Source organism: Nerophis ophidion, linkage group LG26, assembly GCF_033978795.1.
Source record: "Nerophis ophidion isolate RoL-2023_Sa linkage group LG26, RoL_Noph_v1.0, whole genome shotgun sequence".
Classification (NCBI taxonomy): Eukaryota; Metazoa; Chordata; class Actinopteri; order Syngnathiformes; family Syngnathidae; genus Nerophis; species Nerophis ophidion.
In genome coordinates, this window is record NC_084636.1 from 32,197,642 (window position 1) to 32,221,632 (window position 23,991).

The 23,991-nt window shown below is 39.0% G+C and overlaps 1 protein-coding gene across 1 annotated transcript in view; it reads left to right on the forward strand.

The window, feature by feature from the left end:
* The first annotated feature begins 9,387 nt into the window (after positions 1-9,387).
* The window catches only part of jade3 (jade family PHD finger 3), a 53,232-nt gene continuing 38,628 nt past the window's right edge, over positions 9,388-23,991 (forward strand). The window contains exons 1-2 of the mRNA XM_061888906.1: positions 9,388-9,646; positions 14,344-14,408. The gene's annotated coding sequence lies outside the window, so the exon portion shown is untranslated. The remainder of the gene's footprint in view (positions 9,647-14,343; positions 14,409-23,991) is intronic.

The window sequence follows — 23,991 nt, forward strand, 5'->3', positions numbered from 1 at the left end:
AGAAAGAATTTAGTAACGTGGACTCGACTTAAACAAGTTGAAAAACTTATTAGGTTGTTACCATTTAGAGGTCAATTGTACGGAATATGTACTGTACTGTGCAATCTACTAATAAAAGTTTCAATCAATAAATAAGAAACGTAAAGTTAGCTAAAAAGGTAGCATGTTCATATTAGTATGCTAGTATGCCAACAGGTAACAAGACTCTAGGGTAAACGGTTACAAAATTAGCTAAAAAATGTAGCACTTTATTGCTAGCATGCTAACATTTGCATGCTAACAGTTTACAAGTGCCATGTAACGAGTTACATGACTCTGGGGTAAACAGTTGCAAAACTAGCTCAAAAAGTTAGCATGTTAATTTTAAGCATGCTATCAGTTAGCATGTGTCTCAAACCAAGTTATTTGACTGTAAGGTGTAGAGAATGAATTGATTAGCGTGGACCCCGACTTAAACGAGTCGAAAAACTTATTAGGGTGTTACCATTTAGTGGTCAATTGTACGGAATATGTACTGTACTGTGCAATCTACTAATAAAAGTTTCAATCAATAAATAAGAAACGTAAAGTTAGCTAAAAAGGTAGCATGTTCATATTAGTATGCTAGTATGCCAACAGGTAACATGACTCTAGGGTAAACGGTTGCAAAATTAGCTCAAAAAGGTAGCACTTTATTGCTAGCATGCTAACATTTGCATGCTAACAGTTTACAAGTGCCATGTACCGAGTTACATGACTCTGGGGTAAACAGTTGCAAAACTAGCTCAAAAAGTTAGCATGTTAATTTATGTACTGTGCAATCTACTAATACAAGTTTTAATCAATCAGTAAGAAACGTAAAATTAGCTAAAAAGGTAGCATGTTCATATTAGTATGCTAGCATGCCAACAGGTAACATGACTGTAGAGTAAACGGTTGCAAAATTAGCTCAAAAAGGTAGCACTTTATTGCTAGCATGCTAACATTTGCATGCTAACAGTTTACAAGTGCCATGTAACGAGTTACATGACTCTGGGGTAAACAGTTGCAAAACTAGCTCAAAAAGTTAGCATGTCAATTTTAGCATGCTATCAGTTAGCATGTGTCTCAAACCAAGTTATTTGACTGTAAGGTGTAGAGAAAGAATTTAGTAACGTGGACTCGACTTAAACAAGTTGAAAAACTTATTAGGGTGTTACCATTTAGTGGTCAATTGTACGGAATATGTACTGTACTGTGCAATCTATTAATAAAAGTTTCAATCAATAAATAAGAAACGTAAAGTTAGCTAAAAAGGTAGCATGTTCATATTAGTATGCTAGTATGCCAACAGGTAACATGACTCTAGGGTAAACGGTTACAAAATTAGCTAAAAAATGTAGCACTTTATTGCTAGCATGCTAACAGTTTACAAGTGCCATGTAACGAGTTACATGACTCTGGGGTAAACAGTTGCAAAACTAGCTCAAAAAGTTAGCATGTTCATTTTAGCATGCTATCAGTTAGCATGTGTCTCAAACCAAGTTATTTGACTGTAAGGTGTAGAGAATGAATTGATTAGCGTGGACTTAAACAAGTTGAAAAACTTATTCATTTAGTGGTCAATTGTACGGAATATGTACTGTACTGTGCAATCTACTAATAAAAGTTTCAATCAATCAATAAGAAACGTAAAGTTAGCTAAAAAGGTAGCATGTTCATATTAGTATGCTAGCATGCTAACAGGTAACATGACTCTAGGGTAAACGGTTGCAAAATTAGCTCAAAAAGGTAGCACTTTATTGCTAGCATGCTAACATTTGCATGCTAACAGTTTACAAGTGCCATGTAACGAGTTACATGACTCTGGGGTAAACAGTTGCAAAACTAGCTCAAAAAGTTAGCATGTTAATTTATGTACTGTGCAATCTACTAATACAAGTTTTAATCAATCAGTAAGAAACGTAAAATTAGCTAAAAAGGTAGCATGTTCATATTAGTATGCTAGCATGCCAACAGGTAACATGACTGTAGGGTAAACGGTTGCAAAATTTGCTCAAAAAGGTAGCACTTTATTGCTAGCATGCTAACATTTGCATGCTAACAGTTTACAAGTGCCATGTAACGAGTTACATGACTCTGGGGTAAACAGTTGCAAAACTAGCTCAAAAAGTTAGCATGTTAATTTATGTACTGTGCAATCTACTAATACAAGTTTTAATCAATCAGTAAGAAACGTAAAGTTAGCTAAAAAGGTAGCATGTTCATATTAGTATGCTAGCATGCTAACTGGTAACATGACTCTAGGGTAAAGGGTTGCAAAATTAGCTCAAAAAGGTAGCACTTTATTGCTAGCATGCTAACATTTGCATGCTAACAGTTTACAAGTACCATGTAACGAGTTACATGACTCTGGGGTAAACAGTTGCAAAACTAGCTCAAAAAGTTAGCATGTTAATTTATGTACTGTGCAATCTACTAATACAAGTTTTAATCAATCAGTAAGAAACGTAAAATTAGCTAAAAAGGTAGCATGTTCATATTAGTATGCTAGCATGCCAACAGGTAACATGACTGTAGGGTAAACGGTTGCAAAATTTGCTCAAAAAGGTAGCACTTTATTGCTAGCATGCTAACATTTGCACGCTAACAGTTTACAAGTGCCATGTAACGAGTTACATGACTCTGGGGTAAACAGTTGCAAAACTAGCTCAAAAAGTTAGCATGTTAATTTATGTACTGTGCAATCTACTAATACAAGTTTTAATCAATCAGTAAGAAACGTAAAATTAGCTAAAAAGGTAGCATGTTCATATTAGTATGCTAGCATGCCAACAGGTAACATGACTGTAGGGTAAACGGTTGCAAAATTTGCTCAAAAAGGTAGCACTTTATTGCTAGCATGCTAACATTTGCATGCTAACAGTTTACAAGTGCCATGTAACGAGTTACATGACTCTGGGGTAAACAGTTGCAAAACTAGCTCAAAAAGTTAGCGTGTTAATTTCAGCATGCTATCAGTTAGCATGTGTCTCAAACCAAGTTATTTGACTGTAAGGTGTAGAGAATGAATTGATTAGCGTGGACTTAAACAAGTTGAAAAACTTATTGGGGTGTTACCATTTAGTGGTCAATTGTACGGAATATGTACTGTACTGTGCAATCTACTAATAAAAGTTTCAATCAATCAATAAGAAACGTAAAGTTAGATAAAAGGTAGCATGTTCATATTAGTATGCTAGCATGCTAACAGGTAACATGACTCTAGGGTAAACGGTTGCAAAATTAGCTCAAAAAGGTAGCACTTTATTGCTAGCATGCTAACATTTGCATGCTAACAGTTTACAAGTGCCATGTAACGAGTTGCATGACTCTGGGGTAAACAGTTGCAAAACTAGCTCAAAAAGTTAGCGTGTTAATTTCAGCATGCTATCAGTTAGCATGTGTCTCAAACCAAGTTATTCGACTGTAAGGTGTAGAGAAAGAATTTAGTAACGTGGACTCGACTTAAACAAGTTGAAAAACTTATTAGGGTGTTACCATTTAGTGGTCAATTGTACGGAATATGTACTGTACTGTGCAATCTACTAATAAAAGTTTCAATCAATCAATAAGAAACGTAAAGTTAGCTAAAAAGGTAGCATGTTAATATTAGTATGCTAGCATGCTAACGGGTAACATGACTCTAGGGGTAAACGGTTGCAAAATTAGCTAAAAAATGTAGCACTTTATTGCTAGCATGTTAACATTTGCATGCTAACAGTTTACAACTGCCATGTAACGAGTTACATGACTCTGGGGTAAACAGTTGCAAAACTAGCTCAAAAAGTTAGCATGTTAATTTTAGCGTGCTATCAGTTAGCATGTGTCTCAAACCAAGTTATTTAACTGTAAGGTGTAGAGAATTAATTGATTAGCGTGGACCCCGACTTAAACAAGTTGAAAAACTTATTGGGGTGTTACCATTTAGTGGTCAATTGTACGGAATATGTACTGTACTGTGCAATCTACTAATAAATGTTTCAATCAATCAATAAGAAACGTAAAGTTAACTAAAAAGATAGCATGTTCATTTTAATATGCTAGCATGCTAACAGGTAACATGACTCTAGGGTAAACGGTTGCAAAATTAGCTCAAAAAGGTAGCACTTTATTGCTAGCATGCTAACATTTGCATGCTAACAGTTTACAAGTGCCATGTAACGAGTTACATGACTGGGGTAAACAGTTGCAAAACTAGCTCAAAAAGTTAGCATGTTAATTTTAGCATGCTATCAGTTAGCATGTGTCTCAAACCAAGTTATTTGACTGTAAGGTGTAGAGAAAGAATTTAGTAACGTGGACTCGACTTAAACAAGTTGAAAAACTTATTAGGTTGTTACCATTTAGTGGTCAATTGTACGGAATATGTACTGTACTGTGCAATCTAATAATACAAGTTTCAATCAATCAATAAGACACGTAAAGTTAGCTAAAAAGGTAGCATGTTCATATTAATATGCTAGCATGCTAACAGGTAACATGACTCTAGGGTAAACGGTTACAAAATTAGCTAAAAAATGTAGCACTTTATTGCTAGCATGCTAACATTTGCATGCTAACAGTTTACAAGTGCCATGTAACGAGTTACATGACTCTGGGGTAAACAGTTGCAAAACTAGCTCAAAAAGTTAGCATGTTAATTTATGTACTGTGAAATCTACTAATACAAGTTTTAATCAATCAGTAAGAAACGTAAATTTAGCTAAAAAAGTAGCATGTTCATATTAGTATGCTAGCATGCCAACAGGTAACATGACTGTAGGGTAAACGTTTGCAAAATTAGCTCAAAAAGGTAGCACTTTATTGCTAGCATGCTAACATTTGCATGCTAACAGTTTACAAGTGCCATGTAACGAGTTACATGACTGGGGTAAACAGTTGCAAAACTAGCTCAAAAAGTTAGCATGTTAATTTTAGCGTGCTATCAGTTAGCATGTGTCTCAAACCAAGTTATTTGACTGTAAGGTGTAGAGAAAGAATTTAGTAACGTGGACTCGACTTAAACAAGTTGAAAAACTTATTAGGGTGTTACCATTTAGTGGTCAATTGTACGGAATATGTACTGTACTGTGCAATCTATTAATAAAAGTTTCAATCAATAAATAAGAAACGTAAAGTTAGCTAAAAAGGTAGCATGTTCATATTAGTATGCTAGTATGCCAACAGGTAACATGACTCTAGGGTAAACGGTTACAAAATTAGCTAAAAAATGTAGCACTTTATTGCTAGCATGCTAACAGTTTACAAGTGCCATGTAACGAGTTACATGACTCTGGGGTAAACAGTTGCAAAACTAGCTCAAAAAGTTAGCATGTTCATTTTAGCATGCTATCAGTTAGCATGTGTCTCAAACCAAGTTATTTGACTGTAAGGTGTAGAGAATGAATTGATTAGCGTGGACTTAAAGAAGTTGAAAAACTTATTCATTTAGTGGTCAATTGTACGGAATATGTACTGTACTGTGCAATCTACTAATAAAAGTTTCAATCAATCAATAAGAAACGTAAAGTTAGCTAAAAAGGTAGCATGTTCATATTAGTATGCTAGCATGCTAACAGGTAACATGACTCTAGGGTAAACGGTTGCAAAATTAGCTCAAAAAGGTAGCACTTTATTGCTAGCATGCTAACATTTGCATGCTAACAGTTTACAAGTGCCATGTAAAGAGTTACATGACTCTGGGGTAAACAGTTGCAAAACTAGCTCAAAAAGTTAGCATGTTAATTTTAGCATGCTATCAGTTAGCATGTGTCTCAAACCAAGTTATTTGACTGTAAGGTGTAAAGAATGAATTGATTAGCGTGGACCCCGACTTAAACAAGTCTAAAAACTTATTTGGGTGTTACCATTTAGTGGTCAATTGTACGGATTATGTACTGTACTGTGCAATCTACTAATAAAAGTTTCAATCAATAAGAAACGTAAAGTTAGCTAAAAAAGTAGCATGTTCATATTAGTATGCTAGCATGCCAACAGGTAACATGACTGTAGGGTAAACGGTTGCAAAATTAGCTCAAAAAGGTAGCACTTTATTGCTAGCATGCTAACATTTGCATGCTAACAGTTTACAAGTGCCATGTAACGAGTTACATGACTGGGGTAAACAGTTGCAAAACTAGCTCAAAAAGTTAGCATGTTAATTTTAGCGTGCTATCAGTTAGCATGTGTCTCAAACCAAGTTATTTGACTGTAAGGTGTAGAGAAAGAATTTAGTAACGTGGACTCGACTTAAACAAGTTGAAAAACTTATTAGGGTGTTACCATTTAGTGGTCAATTGTACGGAATATGTACTGTACTGTGCAATCTATTAATAAAAGTTTCAATCAATAAATAAGAAACGTAAAGTTAGCTAAAAAGGTAGCATGTTCATATTAGTATGCTAGTATGCCAACAGGTAACATGACTCTAGGGTAAACGGTTACAAAATTAGCTAAAAAATGTAGCACTTTATTGCTAGCATGCTAACAGTTTACAAGTGCCATGTAACGAGTTACATGACTCTGGGGTAAACAGTTGCAAAACTAGCTCAAAAAGTTAGCATGTTCATTTTAGCATGCTATCAGTTAGCATGTGTCTCAAACCAAGTTATTTGACTGTAAGGTGTAGAGAATGAATTGATTAGCGTGGACTTAAACAAGTTGAAAAACTTATTCATTTAGTGGTCAATTGTACGGAATATGTACTGTACTGTGCAATCTACTAATAAAAGTTTCAATCAATCAATAAGAAACGTAAAGTTAGCTAAAAAGGTAGCATGTTCATATTAGTATGCTAGCATGCTAACAGGTAACATGACTCTAGGGTAAACGGTTGCAAAATTAGCTCAAAAAGGTAGCACTTTATTGCTAGCATGCTAACATTTGCATGCTAACAGTTTACAAGTGCCATGTAACGAGTTACATGACTCTGGGGTAAACAGTTGCAAAACTAGCTCAAAAAGTTAGCATGTTAATTTATGTACTGTGCAATCTACTAATACAAGTTTTAATCAATCAGTAAGAAACGTAAAATTAGCTAAAAAGGTAGCATGTTCATATTAGTATGCTAGCATGCCAACAGGTAACATGACTGTAGGGTAAACGGTTGCAAAATTTGCTCAAAAAGGTAGCACTTTATTGCTAGCATGCTAACATTTGCATGCTAACAGTTTACAAGTGCCATGTAACGAGTTACATGACTCTGGGGTAAACAGTTGCAAAACTAGCTCAAAAAGTTAGCATGTTAATTTATGTACTGTGCAATCTACTAATACAAGTTTTAATCAATCAGTAAGAAACGTAAAGTTAGCTAAAAAGGTAGCATGTTCATATTAGTATGCTAGCATGCTAACTGGTAACATGACTCTAGGGTAAAGGGTTGCAAAATTAGCTCAAAAAGGTAGCACTTTATTGCTAGCATGCTAACATTTGCATGCTAACAGTTTACAAGTACCATGTAACGAGTTACATGACTCTGGGGTAAACAGTTGCAAAACTAGCTCAAAAAGTTAGCATGTTAATTTATGTACTGTGCAATCTACTAATACAAGTTTTAATCAATCAGTAAGAAACGTAAAATTAGCTAAAAAGGTAGCATGTTCATATTAGTATGCTAGCATGCCAACAGGTAACATGACTGTAGGGTAAACGGTTGCAAAATTTGCTCAAAAAGGTAGCACTTTATTGCTAGCATGCTAACATTTGCACGCTAACAGTTTACAAGTGCCATGTAACGAGTTACATGACTCTGGGGTAAACAGTTGCAAAACTAGCTCAAAAAGTTAGCATGTTAATTTATGTACTGTGCAATCTACTAATACAAGTTTTAATCAATCAGTAAGAAACGTAAAATTAGCTAAAAAGGTAGCATGTTCATATTAGTATGCTAGCATGCCAACAGGTAACATGACTGTAGGGTAAACGGTTGCAAAATTTGCTCAAAAAGGTAGCACTTTATTGCTAGCATGCTAACATTTGCATGCTAACAGTTTACAAGTGCCATGTAACGAGTTACATGACTCTGGGGTAAACAGTTGCAAAACTAGCTCAAAAAGTTAGCGTGTTAATTTCAGCATGCTATCAGTTAGCATGTGTCTCAAACCAAGTTATTTGACTGTAAGGTGTAGAGAATGAATTGATTAGCGTGGACTTAAACAAGTTGAAAAACTTATTGGGGTGTTACCATTTAGTGGTCAATTGTACGGAATATGTACTGTACTGTGCAATCTACTAATAAAAGTTTCAATCAATCAATAAGAAACGTAAAGTTCGCTAAAAAGGTAGCATGTTCATATTAGTATGCTAGCATGCTAACAGGTAACATGACTGTAGGGTAAACGGTTGCAAAATTAGCTCAAAAAGGTAGCACTTTATTGCTAGCATGCTAACAGTTTACAAGTGCCATGTAACGAGTTACATGACTCTGGGGTAAACAGTTGCAAAACTAGCTCAAAAAGTTAGCATGTTAATTTTAGCATGCTATCAGTTAGCATGTGTCTCAAACCAAGTTATTTGACTGTAAGGTGTAGAGAATGAATTGATTAGCGTGCAAGTTGAAAAACTTATTAGGGTGTTACCATTTAGTGGTCAATTGTACGGAATATGTACTGTACTGTGCAATCTACTAATACAAGTTTCAATCAATAAATAAGAAACGTAAAGTTAGCTAAAAAGATAGCATGTTCATATTAGTATGCTAGCATGCTAACAGGTAACATGACTCTAGGGTAAACGGTTGCAAAATTAGCTCAAAAAGGTAGCACTTTATTGCTAGCATGCTAACAGTTTACAAGTGCCATGTAACGAGTTACATGACTCTGGGGTAAACAGTTGCAAAACTAGCTCAAAAAGTTAGCATGTTCATTTTAGCATGCTATCAGTTAGCATGTGTCTCAAACCAAGTTATTTGACTGTAAGGTGTAGAGAAAGAAACGTAAAGTTAGCTAAAAAGGTAGCATGTTCATATTAGTATGCTAGCATGCTAACAGGTAACATGACTCTAGGGTAAACGGTTGCAAAATTATCTCAAAAATCCATCCATCCATCCATTTTCTACCGCTTATTCCCTTTCGGGGTCACGGGGGACGCTGGCGCCTATCTCAGCTACAATCGGGCGGAAGGCAGGGTACACCCTGGAGCACTTTAATGTTAGCATGCTGGCATGATCAAGTTTTTATACATTTTTTGATTTGTGTTTATTCATGGCTCCGAGCTAAGGATAATACTTCAATATTGTTGTGCGGCACTTTGGAAACATTGTGCTATACAAATAAAGTGGATTGGATACAGTTAGCATGTGACAAATAGCAAGTTATATGACTGTAAGGTGTAGTTAACAAGTGTCAAATATAATGTAGGTCAGTCGCACATTCCGCTTGACGTCATTCGCAACACGCCGGCGTTAAAATCGAACGCACCCACGCTGGCTGGAGGGAAACCGGCGGTGTTTAGGACCCGGCGGGGCACACGGTACAATAGCGCTCTTGTGCCGTGTTGGTAGGCCGACGGGAACCAGGAGCAGTCAGTCCACAGTGGCGGGACACAAAAAGCCACAATTTGACCCAACTGTCAGTTTTAAAGACGAGCGGTTGTTCGGGTGCACTCTTTGTGCTCGCTGCCGGCCGCCCTGCGTGGACTGAGGCGGACACAAGCGGAGCAGTACGTGAAGGTAAAATGGTGGCACCGTGAACAATATGCCCGTGTGTGTGTTTCCGTGTCCACCCGGGCTCCCTGACGACCATCCGCGGGGCGGCGGTGCTTTAAGGAGACTAAACACCCCGCGGGTCCGCGTCCGTAACGTGACTCGGGGCTTTAATGGCCGTGGACTTTTTGTCTGTCTTTAAAGGCTCCACACTAGGAAGTGACATGTTGCCGCGGCGGTGGCGCCATGTTTGATTTTAGGCCTCGGCTCCCGCGTGGATTTGGCGCCAAGTCCCTCTCTCTTTTTTTTTTCTTTAAAGGACCGTTTGAGGTTCAATTCTTTTAATTTGACAAACCGTCGTCTCGTGGCGGAAATGTCGACGTCGCAGCCCAGGTGCGCGCACGGCCAATGTGTCAAGTAAAGAAACCGCGGCTAGCTCTTTTACTGTATTTATCTGGTAGCATATGGTCGTGACGTCACATCCGGGTACTTTCAGTCCGTAGGACCGCCTCCTTTGTTGTATATTTTTATATTGACATTATATAAACAAATCAATCCTGGACAATATTCATGACAAATTTGTTTTTAAGATGTGCTATTTAGATTTACACTGTATGGAAAAAGCTTTTTTTTTTTTTACCTTTGCAACCTCCAGAGGTGGGTAGAGTAGCCAGAAATTGTACTCAAGTAAGAGTACAGTTACTTTGGAGATTTATTACTCAAGTAAAAGTAAGGAGTAGTCACCCAAATATTTACTTGAGTAAAAGTAAAAAGTATGTTGTGAAAAAACTACTCAAGTACTGAGTAACTGATGAGTAACCTGATTACGGCAACAAATAATGCACAAAAACATAAAAATAGCAATGAACAAATTCAGAGCCAGTAATATCTCTTAAGCAACTAAAACAATATTATATATTAAATAATAATACATTAAAATAAAATGAAAAAAATGGCACATTGAGCCACAATAACTTAACAGCACCATAGCCTCAGTAGGCATTCATTGATTTGATTGATTGATTAAAACTTATATTAGTAGATTGCACAGTACAGTACATATTCCGTACAATTGACCACTAAATGGTAACACCCCAATAAGTTTTTCAACGTTTATCAATTACTTAATAAATGACCAAGTCGAGGTGATCTACCTCATATATACATACACACACATATCATACACACACACATATCATATATATATACATATATATGTATATATATACATATACATTTATATATACAGTATATAATTTATATTTATTTATTTTGCCGTTTTTGTTGACATGTTAAAGGTGTTTTAATGAATATACATGCATGTTTAACATATAAATTCCTATCTTTCATGAAGACAAGAATATAAGTTGGTGTATTACCTGATTCTGATGACTTGCATTGATTGGAATCAGACGTCCACGTTTTCAAATGGAGGAGAAAAAAAGTTCCTCTTTTCTGTCTAATACCACATGAAAGTTGTTGGTTTTTGGCATCTTATTTGTCCAGCTTCCATATTCCTTTTTATACACTTTACAAGAAATACATTGGCGGCAAACTCCGTGGCTTGCTAGCTTGTTTGCGCTGGCTTTCGGAGACTCTTATTTTGTTAGCGCAGGCGCGATGGAGCGGCACTTTTATTGTGAAGACAGGAACTGTGCGATCAGTCTTTAGGCTTTTGACGGGAAGTACGGTTGAAATAAAAAGTGTCTTTTTTCTTTTGCACTTTTGATTGATTGATTGAAACTTTTATTATTAGATTGCACAGTACAGTACATAATCCGTACAATTGACCACTAAATGGTAACAACCGAATACGTTTTTCAACTTGCTTAAGTCGGGTCATGTGACCGCCTGGCTCTGTTTGATTGGTCCAACGTCACCAGTGACTGCATGTGATTGGTGAAACGCAGGCATGCGTAGATTCTACTTTGAAGCTCTGTCATTAACCAAAACAAACATTAACAGATCGATTAAAAAAAAGTAGCGAGCTGAATGTAGATAAATGGAACGGAGTAAAAGTAGCGTTTCTTCTCTATAAATATACTCAAGTAAAAGTATGTTGCATAAAAACTACTCGTAGAAGTACAATTTATCCCAAAAGTTACTCAAGTAAATGTAACGGAGTAAATGTAGCGCGTTACTACCCACCTCTGGTAACCTCATTATACTATTATTTATTTATTTATATATATATATATATATACATAGTATTAAGTTTTATGTTCATAAATGTAAGTTTCTCAATACCTGACCTGCTTTTTGTGCCTTTTAAGAAGAATTAGAACCATCCATCCATCCATTTCTACCGCTTATTCCCTTTGGGGTTGCGAGGGGCGCCGGCGCCTATCTCAGCTACAATCAGGCGGAAGGCGCGGAGTACACCCTGGACAAGTCGCCACCTCATCGCAGGGCCAACACAGATAGACAGACAACATTCACACTCACATTCACACACTAGGGCCAATTTAGTGTTGCCAATCAACCTATCCCCAGGTGCATGTCTTTGGAAGTGGGAGGAAGCCGGAGTACCCGGAGGGAACCCACGCATTCACGGGGAGAACATGCAAACTCCACACAGAAGAACCCTGACTACTCAGGACCTTCATATTGTGAGGCAGACACTCTAACCCAGGGGTGCCCATTACGTCGATCGCGAGCTACCAGTCGACTGCGGGGGGTGTGTCAGTCGATCTCCAGCCAGGCTTTTAAAAAAAATAGACCTAAAAATAAATGGGTTGTACTTGTATAGCGCTTTTCTACCTTCAAGGTACTCAAAGCGCTTTGACACTACTTCCACATTTACACATTCAAACACTGATGGAGGGAGCTGCCATGCAAGGCGCCAACCAGCACCCATCAGGAGCAAGGGTGAAGTGTCTTGCTCAGGACACAACGGACGTGACGAGGTTGGTACTAGGTGGGAATTGAACCAGGGACGCTCAGGTTGCGCACGGCCACTCTCCCCACTGCGCCACGCCGTGCAACAAGCACGAGGTGCCTGACATTCCCCCGGCGAGGAGGAGGGAGCAGTGGAGGTCAATCTTCACCAAGACGTCACTTAAATGACATTCACGGTACCGGAGGGTCTTGTGAGATGACGCTGGCTGCTGCAAGATCATTATTATGAAAATATGACCGAGAGGAAGGCGAGAAACACTTTTTATTTCAACAGACTCTCGCGCCGTACCTTCCGCCAAAACTCTAAAGGCCGACTGCACATTTCCTATCTTCACAATAAAAGCCCTGCTTCATGCTGCCTGCGCTAACTAAATACAGAGTCTCGGAAAACTGGCGCGCACAAGCGATCCCTCAGAAAGCTGGCGTGCACATCACTTGTGCACGCCAGCTTTCTGAGACTCTTATTTTGTTAGCGCAGGCAGCATGAAGCAGGGCTTTTATGGTGAAGATAGGAAATGTGCAGTCGGCCTTTAGAGTTTTGACGGAAGGGACGGCGCGAAAGTCTGTTGAAATAAAAAGTGTTTCTCGCCTTCCTCTCTGTCATTTTTTCATAATAATGAACTGGCAGCAGCCAGCGTCATCTCACAAGACCCTCGGGTGCCGTGAATGTCAATCAAGCAAGCTACGGAATTTGCAGCCAATGTTGTTCTTGTAAAGTGTATGGAAGCTGGATGAATTAGATGCCAAAAACCAACCACTTTCATGTGGTATTGTACAGAAAGGACAACTTTTTTTCTCCTCCATTTGAAAATGTGGGCGTTATCATCATTACTGTCTGATTCCAATCAATGCAAGTCATCAGAATCAGGTAATACACCAACTTATATTCTTGTCTTCGTGAAAGAAAGACATCTATATGTGTTACACATGCTTGTATTATCATTAAACACATTTAACTTGTTTACAAAAATGTCTCTTTCATAAATAAATAAATATAAATGATATATATAAATGAGGTAGATCCCCTCGAGTTGGTCAATTGAAAAGTAGCTCGCCCCTGGTGTAGAATATTAAATGCATTGACACAATTATTGATATCGACCGATATTAAACGCTGATATTGTGACAGTTTTTTCGGCCAATCCTGACGTGCCCCGCCTCTCACGCAGTTAGTGTAGGAGAGTTTTACGTTGAGGTCAAGTGAGGCGTGGAGACCCTGGTGTCAGCAGCAAATGTCCTCAAGTGCTGCTTCTCCTGTTGGCCTAACAACTGATGTTTGTCACTCCACCTTCCAGCCTGTGTGTCTCCACCTCCACTGCTCCCTCCTCCTCGCCGGGGGAATGTCAGGCACCTCGTGCTTGTTGCAACAACTTGCCGCGTTGTTTGGGATTTAGTCCCCGCTACCCGATGATGAGAGAAAATGCCAAGTTGTAGAATATTATTTCTGTAAATGATTGGGCATTCACACAATAATAATAATAAATATATCACATATGCATTTTCGGCCGGTGCGACTTATGCTGTGGAGCGATTTATAATCCGAAAAATACAGTATGTGTGTGAGAGTAGGTTACTCTGGATGCCGATCTGATATCTTCTTCAGACCAGGACCCTGGCCGGAGTAGCGCACAGAGAAATCTGGACTCGTCAGACCACAGAACATCTTTCCACTTTGCATCAGTCCATCCGGCGGCGTCCCTGGGTGTTGTTGATAAATGGCTTTGGTATTGCATAATAGTGTTACAAGCACCAGTCAGGAATCTGACCGCGTTGACCGACTTTGTTGGGGATTCATCGCTAACGTCTCCTCTCTTTTTTCCCCGCAGGGATAAAGTGAAGTGTTCAAGTGTCAGCGGAAGCTACTAGCATGATTTTCAACTGCAGCTTTATGGTGAGTAGACGCAGAGAGAGAGAAACAGTCCTCCAGGAGTTTGCCGCAGACATCGACCTTATTTTGCCAATTTGACATCCATCCATCCATCCATTTTCTACCGCTTATTCCCTTTCGGGGTCGCGGGGGGCGCTGGCGCCTATCTCAGCTGCAATCGGGCGGAAGGCGGGGTACACCCTGGACAAGTCGCCACCTTATCGCAGGGCCAACACAGATAGACAGACAACATTCACACTCACATTCACACACTAGGGCCAATTTAGTGTTGCCAATCAACCTATCCCCAGGTGCATGTCTTTGGAGGTGGGAGGAAGCCGGAGTACCCGGAGGGAACCCACGCATTCACGGGGAGAACATGCAAACTCCACACAGAAAGATCCTGAGCCTGGATTTGAACCCAGGACTGCAGGACCTTCGTATTGTGAGGCAGACGCACTAACCCCTCTGCCACCGTGAAGCCCCCAATTTGACATATCATATATTATTTTTTTTTACCCCCTTATAACTACCTCGGCAGATACAATGTATACCCATATGATACCAGTATATTATATTTCAAAAAAAAAAAATTATTACCGTAATTTCCAGGCTATAGAGCGCATTAATTGGTATTTTAGAAGAAATACATTTTTCTTCTAAATAAACTGCAGATATATAAATTAAAGTTAAAGTACCAATGATTGTCACACACACACAAGGTGTGGTGAAATTATTCTCTGCATTTCACCCACCACCCTTGATTAGCCCCTGGGAGGTGAGGGGAGCAGTGAGCAGCAGCGGTGGCCGCGCCCGGGAATCATTTTTGGTGATTTAACCCCCAATTCCAACCCTTGATGCTGAGTGCCAAGCATTTTTATAGTCTTTGGTATGACTCGGCCGGGGTTTGGACTCACAACCTACCGATCTCAGGGCGGACACTCTAGCCACCAAGCCACTGAACACACATATATATATATATATGTGTATGTAGGTGTGGGAAAAATTACAAGACTACTTCGTCTCTACAGAACTGTTTCATGAGGGGTTCCCTCAATCATCAGGAGATTTTAATGGAAGCATTCACATACAATGGTTTATATAGGGCACAGAGTGGGTGGGTACAGGCAGGCGTAGGGGCGTGGTGATTGGCTCATGTGTTACCTAGGAGGTGTTTCCGTCTGTGGCGGCATGTTGAAATGATTTCACTGCGCTTGTTGAGGGATGCTAGATCTGGATGATATATAATAAACAGTTTCTCTTTTAAGCATAGGTTGCATCTTTTATTACCACTGTTGTAAGGTGTGCTGGATGCAAGAATTTGCCATGTTATTGAATATTCAACATTATTGTCTTTGAGGTTCCAAATGTGTTTGCGGAGTTCTGTAGAATTCCGCAAAGTCTGGTTTGGTATATATATATATATATATCGCTACGAAATATTTTGTTACACACCTTAATTGTTTGCAAACGGTGTCTGTAACATGGCACGTTTGCAAACAATTAAGGTGTGTAACAAAATATTTCGTAGCGATATATATATATGCAAACGGTGTCTGTAACATGGCAGTAAAACGGCGGCTCAAACAAAACAGAAGTCATCGTCATGGACCCAATAGCCGTGCAAGCTCGCTCTCCTATCAGCTAAAAAAAGACTCCATAACTCCACGTTTCAGGAATTACCTCATCTAGTTGAACGTAGGGCTGGGCGATATATTGAATATACCTTATATATATCGCGGGTTTGTCTCTGTGCGATATAGAAAATGACTATATCGTGATATTGGAGTATACGTTCTTACGCAGGTGCTTTTAGCTGCTGGCATTACACTACATGGTCTTCCCACTCTTTCTTGTCTCTGCTTCTCACAGAGACATAAAACAAGCGCACCTTCTTACATACTGTCACGTCATACGTCACATACGTATACGCCCTCGCGGAGCAGAGAGGTAGCAGGATGGGTAATGTTAGCTGTGGTGCGAGTGGTAATACGAGAGCAAGAATGTGCGAATCTGGTAACAAATGAAGGAAGAATTAATTCCCAAGAAAAACAGCAGGGGGTCCATCGTCTGGCGGTGGTTTGGCTTCAAGTGGGAATATGTCGAACAGACAACTTTAATTTGTCAAGTGTGGGGCAAAACCGTTGCTACAAAAAAGTAGCATTACTGCTAATACGTAGCATCATTTGAAAAGTCACCTGCTAGAGAATGAAGAGTGCGTACTCCGCATGTCAACATCTCCATTCGATGCCACACCATCAAAATGCCGAGGCAAACATTTCCAGATCAAGACCATATGAAAAAAATAGTCAACGACAAAAGGAGATAATGTCTGCAGTAACCTACCTCATAGCAAAGGACAAACACTATTTGATTTCCGATTATGCAGCCCCTTTGTTTTTTTGACAGGATTTGAAATATCTTGTGTGACATCATGCACAAAAGTGCACTTTATCCGTTTTAAACTATCGTAGTGGCATTCTGTACAAAAGGTGCACTTGAATTTAGAAGTGCATTGTGGGGGGAAAAAAAGATGCTACCTGTTACTACTTCCGTACCTATGGAAATTGATCATTTCAACATTGGCGGTAAGTTATAAAAACTGAGAAGGGCTGAACAAAAAGGGCACCAAAAAGGAAATCACAGACTTCAGGCTACAAGCTGGAAGTAGGGGAAATATGCAAGCAGAAAACGACAATCGAGCAGCAGAAAGAAAGTTTGGAGTAAGCGAGAAACTTTTAAGGGACTGGCGAAAAATTTCCCCCAAAAATGCGACTTATATATGTTTTTTCCTTCTTTTGCAACTTATAATCGGAAAAATACGGTATACGTGTGAGAGTAGGTTACTCTGGATGCCGATCCGATATCTTCTTAGGACCAGGACTCTGGTCAGAGTAGGGCACAGAGAAATCTGTCCTCGTCAGACCACACAAGACTTTTCCACTTTGCATCAGTCCATTCGGCGGCGTCTCTGGGTGTTGTTGATAAATGGCTGTGGTTTTGCATTGTAGAGTTTTAACTTGCACTTACAGATATAGCGACCAACCGTAGTTACTGACAGTGGTTTTCTCGTATGCATTATTTTCACGAACCGGCTTTCCACACGTGGCAGATAAAAACAGCAACAAAAAAAAAGAACGTAAAAAATCAATTCACTATAATGCTGAAGTTGTAATACAAAGGAGTTGTAATATACATATATAAACAAGCTTATTGGTGAGTTTAGTGGGACAGGCGAAAGTTAAGTCAGAGAAAATGTGGTTGCGATAGAGTAGGTTACTCTGGATGCGGAATGCTGGTCTGATATGGTCTTAGGACCAGGACGAGTAGGGCACAGAGAGGCTTTCAGGCACTCTTTAATGGTGAAGTTGAACAAGTGTGATTTAGGTGTGTGTGGTCTAAAGGGAACACATACAAAGAATGATTAGGATACATTTAGGCAATATAATATGCAATAATATAACAGGATATGTACCGTATTTTTCGGAGTATAAGTCGCCCCGGAGTATAAGTCGCACCTGCCGAAAATGAAGAAGGAAAAAAACACAAGTCGCATTTTTGGGGGAAATTTATTTGATAAAACCCAACACCAAGAATAGACATTTGAAAGGTAATTTAAAATAAATAAAGAATAGCGAACAGGCTGAATAAGTGTAAGTTATATGATGCATAAATCAGTGGTTCTCAAATGGGGGTGGTCGTAGTCCTGGGGGTACTTGAAGGTATGCCAAGGGGTACGTGAGATTTTTTAGAAATATTTAAAAAATAGCAACAGTTCAAAAATCCTTTACAAATATATTTATTGAATAATACTTCAACAAAATATGAATGTAAGTTCATAAACTGTGAAAAGAAATGCAACAATGCAATATTCAGTGTTAACAGCTAGATTTTTTGTGGGCATGTTCCATAAATATTGATGTTAAAGATTAATTTTGTTTCCGAAGAAATGTTTAAAATTATCAATCAATCAATCAATGTTTACTTATATAGCCCTAAATCACTAGTGTCTCAAAGGGCTGCACAAACCACTACGACATCCTCGGTAGGCCCACATAAGGGCAAGGAAAACTCACACCCAGTTGGACGTCGGTGACAATGATGTCTATGAGAACCTTAGAGAGGAGGAAAGCAATGGATACTGTTAAAGTTCAATCCACAATGGATCCAACACAGTTGCGAGAGTCCAGTCCAAAGCGGATCCAACACAGCAGCGAGAGTCCCGTTCACAGCGGAGCCAGCAGGAAACCATCCCAAGCGGAGGCGGATCAGCAGCGCAGAGATGTCCCCAGCCGATACACAGGCAAGCAGTACATGGCCACCGGATCGGACCGGACCCCCTCCACAAGGGAGAGTGGGACATAGAAGAAAAAGAAAAGAAACGGCAGATCAACTGGTCTAAAAAGGGAGTCTATTTAAAGGCTAGAGTATACAAATGAGTTTTAAGGTGAGACTTAAATGCTTCTACTGAGGTGGCATCTCGAACTGTTACCGGGAGGGCATTCCAGAGTACTGGAGCCCGAACGGAAAACGCTCTATAGCCCGCAGACTTTTTTTGGGCTTTGGGAATCACTAACAAGCCGGAGTCCTTTGAACGCAGATTTCTTGCCGGGACATATGGTACAATACAATCGGCAAGATAGGATGGAGCTAGACCGTGTAGTATTTTATACGTAAGTAGTAAAACCTTAAAGTCACATCTTAAGTGCACAGGAAGCCAGTGCAGGTGAGCCAGTACAGGCGTAATGTGATCAAACTTTCTTGTTCTTGTCAAAAGTCTAGCAGCCGCATTTTGTACCAACTGTAATCTTTTAATGCTAGACATGGGGAGACCCGAAAATAATACGTTACAGTAGTCGAGGCGAGACGTAACAAACGCATGGATAATGATCTCAGCGTCTTTAGTGGACAGAATGGAGCGAATTTTAGCGATATTACGGAGATGAAAGAAGGCCGTTTTAGTAACGCTTTTAATGTGTGCCTCAAAGGAGAGAGTTGGGTCGAAGATAATACCCAGATTCTTTACGGTGTCACCTTGTTTAATTGTTTGGTTGTCAAATGTTAGAGTTGTATTATTAAATAGAGTTCGGTGTCTAGCAGGACCGATAATCAGCATTTCCGTTTTTTGGGCGTTGAGTTGCAAAAAGTTAGCGGACATCCATTGTTTAATTTCATTAAACTGATTTGATCACATTAAAATTAAGTTCATGAATCCAGATGGATCTCTATTACAATCCCCAAAGAGGGAATTTTAAGTTGATGATTACTTCTATGTGTAGAAATCTTTATTTATAATTAAATCGCTTGTTTATTTTTCAACAAGTTTTTAGTTATTCTTATTAGGGATGTCCCGATCCGATATTGATATCGGAAATCGGTCCGATATTAGCCAAAAAAGTGAATATCGGATTTTATCGGACTGAATCTAAAAACTCCGATATAAGCGCTCCGATATAAGCTGTCCATTTTCCGCTGCAGTACTTCTATAATAGGTGACTGGTTTGATCACACCCCAACACAGTAGGTGGCGGCAATGCCCCTTAATTAATGTTGGTGGCGGCCGCGGAAGAAGAGCGTCTCTGATCCAGCATGCACAGCCCACGTGATCACAACGACGACAACGCGTGTGCTCAGCAAAGTGTAGTGATGTTGGCTGTGTGGAAGTATTTTAACTCACAGCATGCCGAAATGCTTATCTTCTTAAAAAAAAATCTCCACATTATGCTCGGACTGCAGAAAGTGGAGGAGGAGGAGGAGGAGGAGGAGGAGTAGTAAGGGTAGTCAGCACTGACTGATTATTATTTGTTTTATGCTCTTGTTATTAGAGTGTTTACACTATTCTTCAGTGAAGACTAAGAGTAATTACTACATTGTTTTGGGTATAGTCAGTCAGTGAAACTGGAGCTGTGAACTCTTAATTCAGAGCAGTTGGACAGTGGACAATATTGTGTTGTTTTTGTGTTTTTTGTCCCTGCCCACAGTTGTTTCCAACATATGCTGACAGTAAAAAAATAACTGAAGTGAACTTGAATTGTTTGCACTTTAAACGTTTTTTGTTTTTTTTATTGGATTTATTTAGGTTATTTTTCAGGGTCTTCTAATTTATTTTTAATTTATTCTTTTCAATTGTATAATTATGTTGGTATTAGTGGTTATTTTGCACTTTAAATATAACATTTTGTTTTTATTGGATTTGTTGAGGTAATACTCTTATGTTGAAGGTTAAAATTGATGTAACCAATTGGTTAATAATAAATGGGTCAGTTTTTCCTATACCTACTCTTGCTGACTATTGTTTTCTGTTTTAACACTACAACATCAGTAACAGTAACATCACTTTATCAAGCCTTTTCTAACATTCTACAAAACAAAATAAGGAATAAATATATGTATGATTCGTGCCTGTATCGTATTGATATCGGTATCGGCAAATACTCAAGGCTACAATATCGGTATCGTATCGGAAGTGAAAAAGTTGTATCGGGACATCCCTAATTTTTATATCTTTTTCTCCAAATAGTTCAAGAAAGACAACTACAAATGAGCAATATTTTGCACTGTTATACAATCTAATAAATCAAAAACTGATGACATAGTGCTGTATTTTACTTCTTTATCTCTTTTTTTCAACCAAAAATGCTTTGCTCTGATTACTTGAATAAAAAAATGTTCACAGGGGGTACATCCCTAAAAAAAGGTTGAGAACCACTGGCATAAATAACCAACTGAGAAGGTTCCAGGTATGTTAACGTAACATATTATGGTAAGAGTCTTTCAAATAACTATAACGTATAGAACATGCTATACGTTTATCAAACAATATGTCACTCTTAATCGCTAAATCCCATGAAATCTTATACGCCTAGTCTCTTACGTGAATGAGCTAAATAATATTATTTCCTATTTTACGGTAATGTTTTAATAATTTCACACATAAGTCACACCCCAGGCCAAACTTTGTAAAAAACTGCGACTTATCGTCCGAAAAATACGGTATAATGCTGTATGTAATATAATATACTCTACAATGTCTTATAAAACAAGTATACAAAGAAAGGCACATGGACTATTAAAGGCCTACTGAAATGAGATTTTTTTTATTCAAACGGGAATAGCAGGTCCATTCTATGTGTCATACTTGATCATTTCGCGATATTGCCATATTTTTGCTGAAAGGATTTAGTAGAGAACATCCACGATAAAGTTCGCAACTTTTGGTGCTGACAAAAAAGCCCTGCCTTTACCGGAAGTAGCAGACGAGGACGTCACAAGTGTGGGGGCTCTTCACATTAATTTTAATGGGAGCATCCAACAAAAAGTGCTATTCGGACCGAGAAAACGACATATTCCCCATTAATTTGAGCGAGGATGAAAGATTTGTGTTTGAGGATATTGATAGCGACGGTTTAGAAAAAAAAAACGCATTTGCATTGGGACAGATTCCGATGTTTTTAGACACATTTAGTAGGATAATTCTGGGAAATCCCTTATCTTTCTATTGTGTTGCTAGTGTTTTAGTGAGTTAAATATTACCTGATAGTCGCAAGTGTACGTCCACGGGTGTCTTGACACCAATGTCTAGGGCAGGGGTGCCCATTACGTCGATCGCGAGCTACCAGTCGACCGCGGGGGGTGTGTCAGTAGAGCTCGAGCCAGGCTTTTAAAAAAAAATAGACCTAAAAATTAGTGATCATCAATCTTCACCAAGACGTCACTTAAATGACATTCACGGTACCGGAGGGTCTTGTGAGATGACGCTGGCTGCTGCAAGATCATTATTATGAAAATATGACCGAGAGGAAGGCGAGAAACACTTTTTATTTCAACAGACTCTCGCGCCGTCCCTTCCGTCAAAACTCTAAAGGCCGACCGCACATTTCCTATCTTCACAATAAAAGCCCTGCTTCATGCTGCCTGCGCTAACTAAATACAGAGTCTCGGAAAACTGGCGTGCACAAGCGATCCCTAAGAAAGCTGGCGTGCACATCACTTGTGCACGCCAGCTTTCCGAGACTCTTATTTAGTTAGCGCAGGCAGCATGAAGCAGGGCTTTTATTGTGAAGATAGGAAATGTGCAGTCGGCCTTTAGAGTTTTGACGGAAGGGACGGCGCGAAAGTCTGTTGAAATAAAAAGTGTTTCTCGCCTTCCTCTCTGTCATTTTTTCATAATAATGAACTGGCAGCAGCCAGCGTCATCTCACAAGACCCTCGGGTGCCGTGAATGTCAATCAAGCAAGCTACGGAATTTGCCGCCAATGTTTTTCTTGTAAAGTGTATGGAAGCTGGATGAATTAGATGCCAAAAACCAACCACTTTCATGTGGTATTGTACAGAAAGGACAACTTTTTTTTCTCCTCCATTTGAAAATGTGGGCGTTATCATCATTACTGTCTGATTCCAATCAATGCAAGTCATCAGAATCAGGTAATACACCAACTTATATTCTTGTCTTCGTGAAAGAAAGACATCTATATGTGTTACACATGCTTGTATTATCATTAAACACATTTAACTTGTTTACAAAAATGTCTCTTTCATGAATAAATAAATATAAATGATATATATAAATGAGGTAGATCCCCTCGAGTTGGTCAATTGAAAAGTAGCTCGCCTGCAGAAAAAGTGTGGGCACCCCTGGTCTAGGGAGTCGACGGCAGCTGTGGGCGGGGCAAGCTCAGCTTTTCTCCGCTAGGAAGCGACTTTTTAACCACAATTTTCTCACCGAAACCTGCTGGTTGACATTCCGTCGTGTTTCATGTTTGCTTGACCGTGCTCTGATCCATAGTCAATTTTCACCTCCAGGAATTTTAAACAAGGAATCACAGTGTGTTTATGTGGCTAAAGGCTAAAGATTCCCAACTCCATCTCGCTACTTTGACTCCTCCAATATTAATTGAGCAAAATGCAAAAGATTCAGCAACACAGATGTCCAAAATACTGTGTAATTATGCCGTTAAAGCAGACATTTAGCTGTGTGTACGCAGCACTCATACTTCCTCAAAACCCGTACACGTCATCATTACACGACGTTTTCAAGACGAAACTCCCGGGAAATTTAAAATTGTAATTTAGTAAACTAAAAAGGCCGTATTGGCATGTGTTGCAACGTTAATATTTCATCATTGATATATAAACTATCAGACTGCGTGGTGGGTAGTAGTGGCTTTCAGTAGGCCTTCAACAGGGCAAAAGTTGAGCTGGTGAATGATATGGTCAAGCAGAAACATTGTTGCAAACAAACACTCAGTTAAGACTACATTTTAGATTAGATTAGATAGTACTTTATTTATTCCGTCAGGAGAGTTCCTTCAGGAAAATTACAATTTTCAGCACAATCCCATTCAAGATCAGACAAACATTACAGGGAGACAGAACAGGATCGCTGACGGGTCTGCCGGCTTCCAGCGCCCCTTACAAAAAAGATGACATACAGGTAAACAAGGGGGGGGGGATAGAAGATTAAAATAAAATAAAAAACAACATATATTTAACATATTATAAGCATTTTAGCAGTAATAACCGTGCTATATTCACTGTATACTTACATTTTAGGCAGCAACGCACACAATGCTGTTTACACAATCACCCAAGGGCCCATATTACGCAG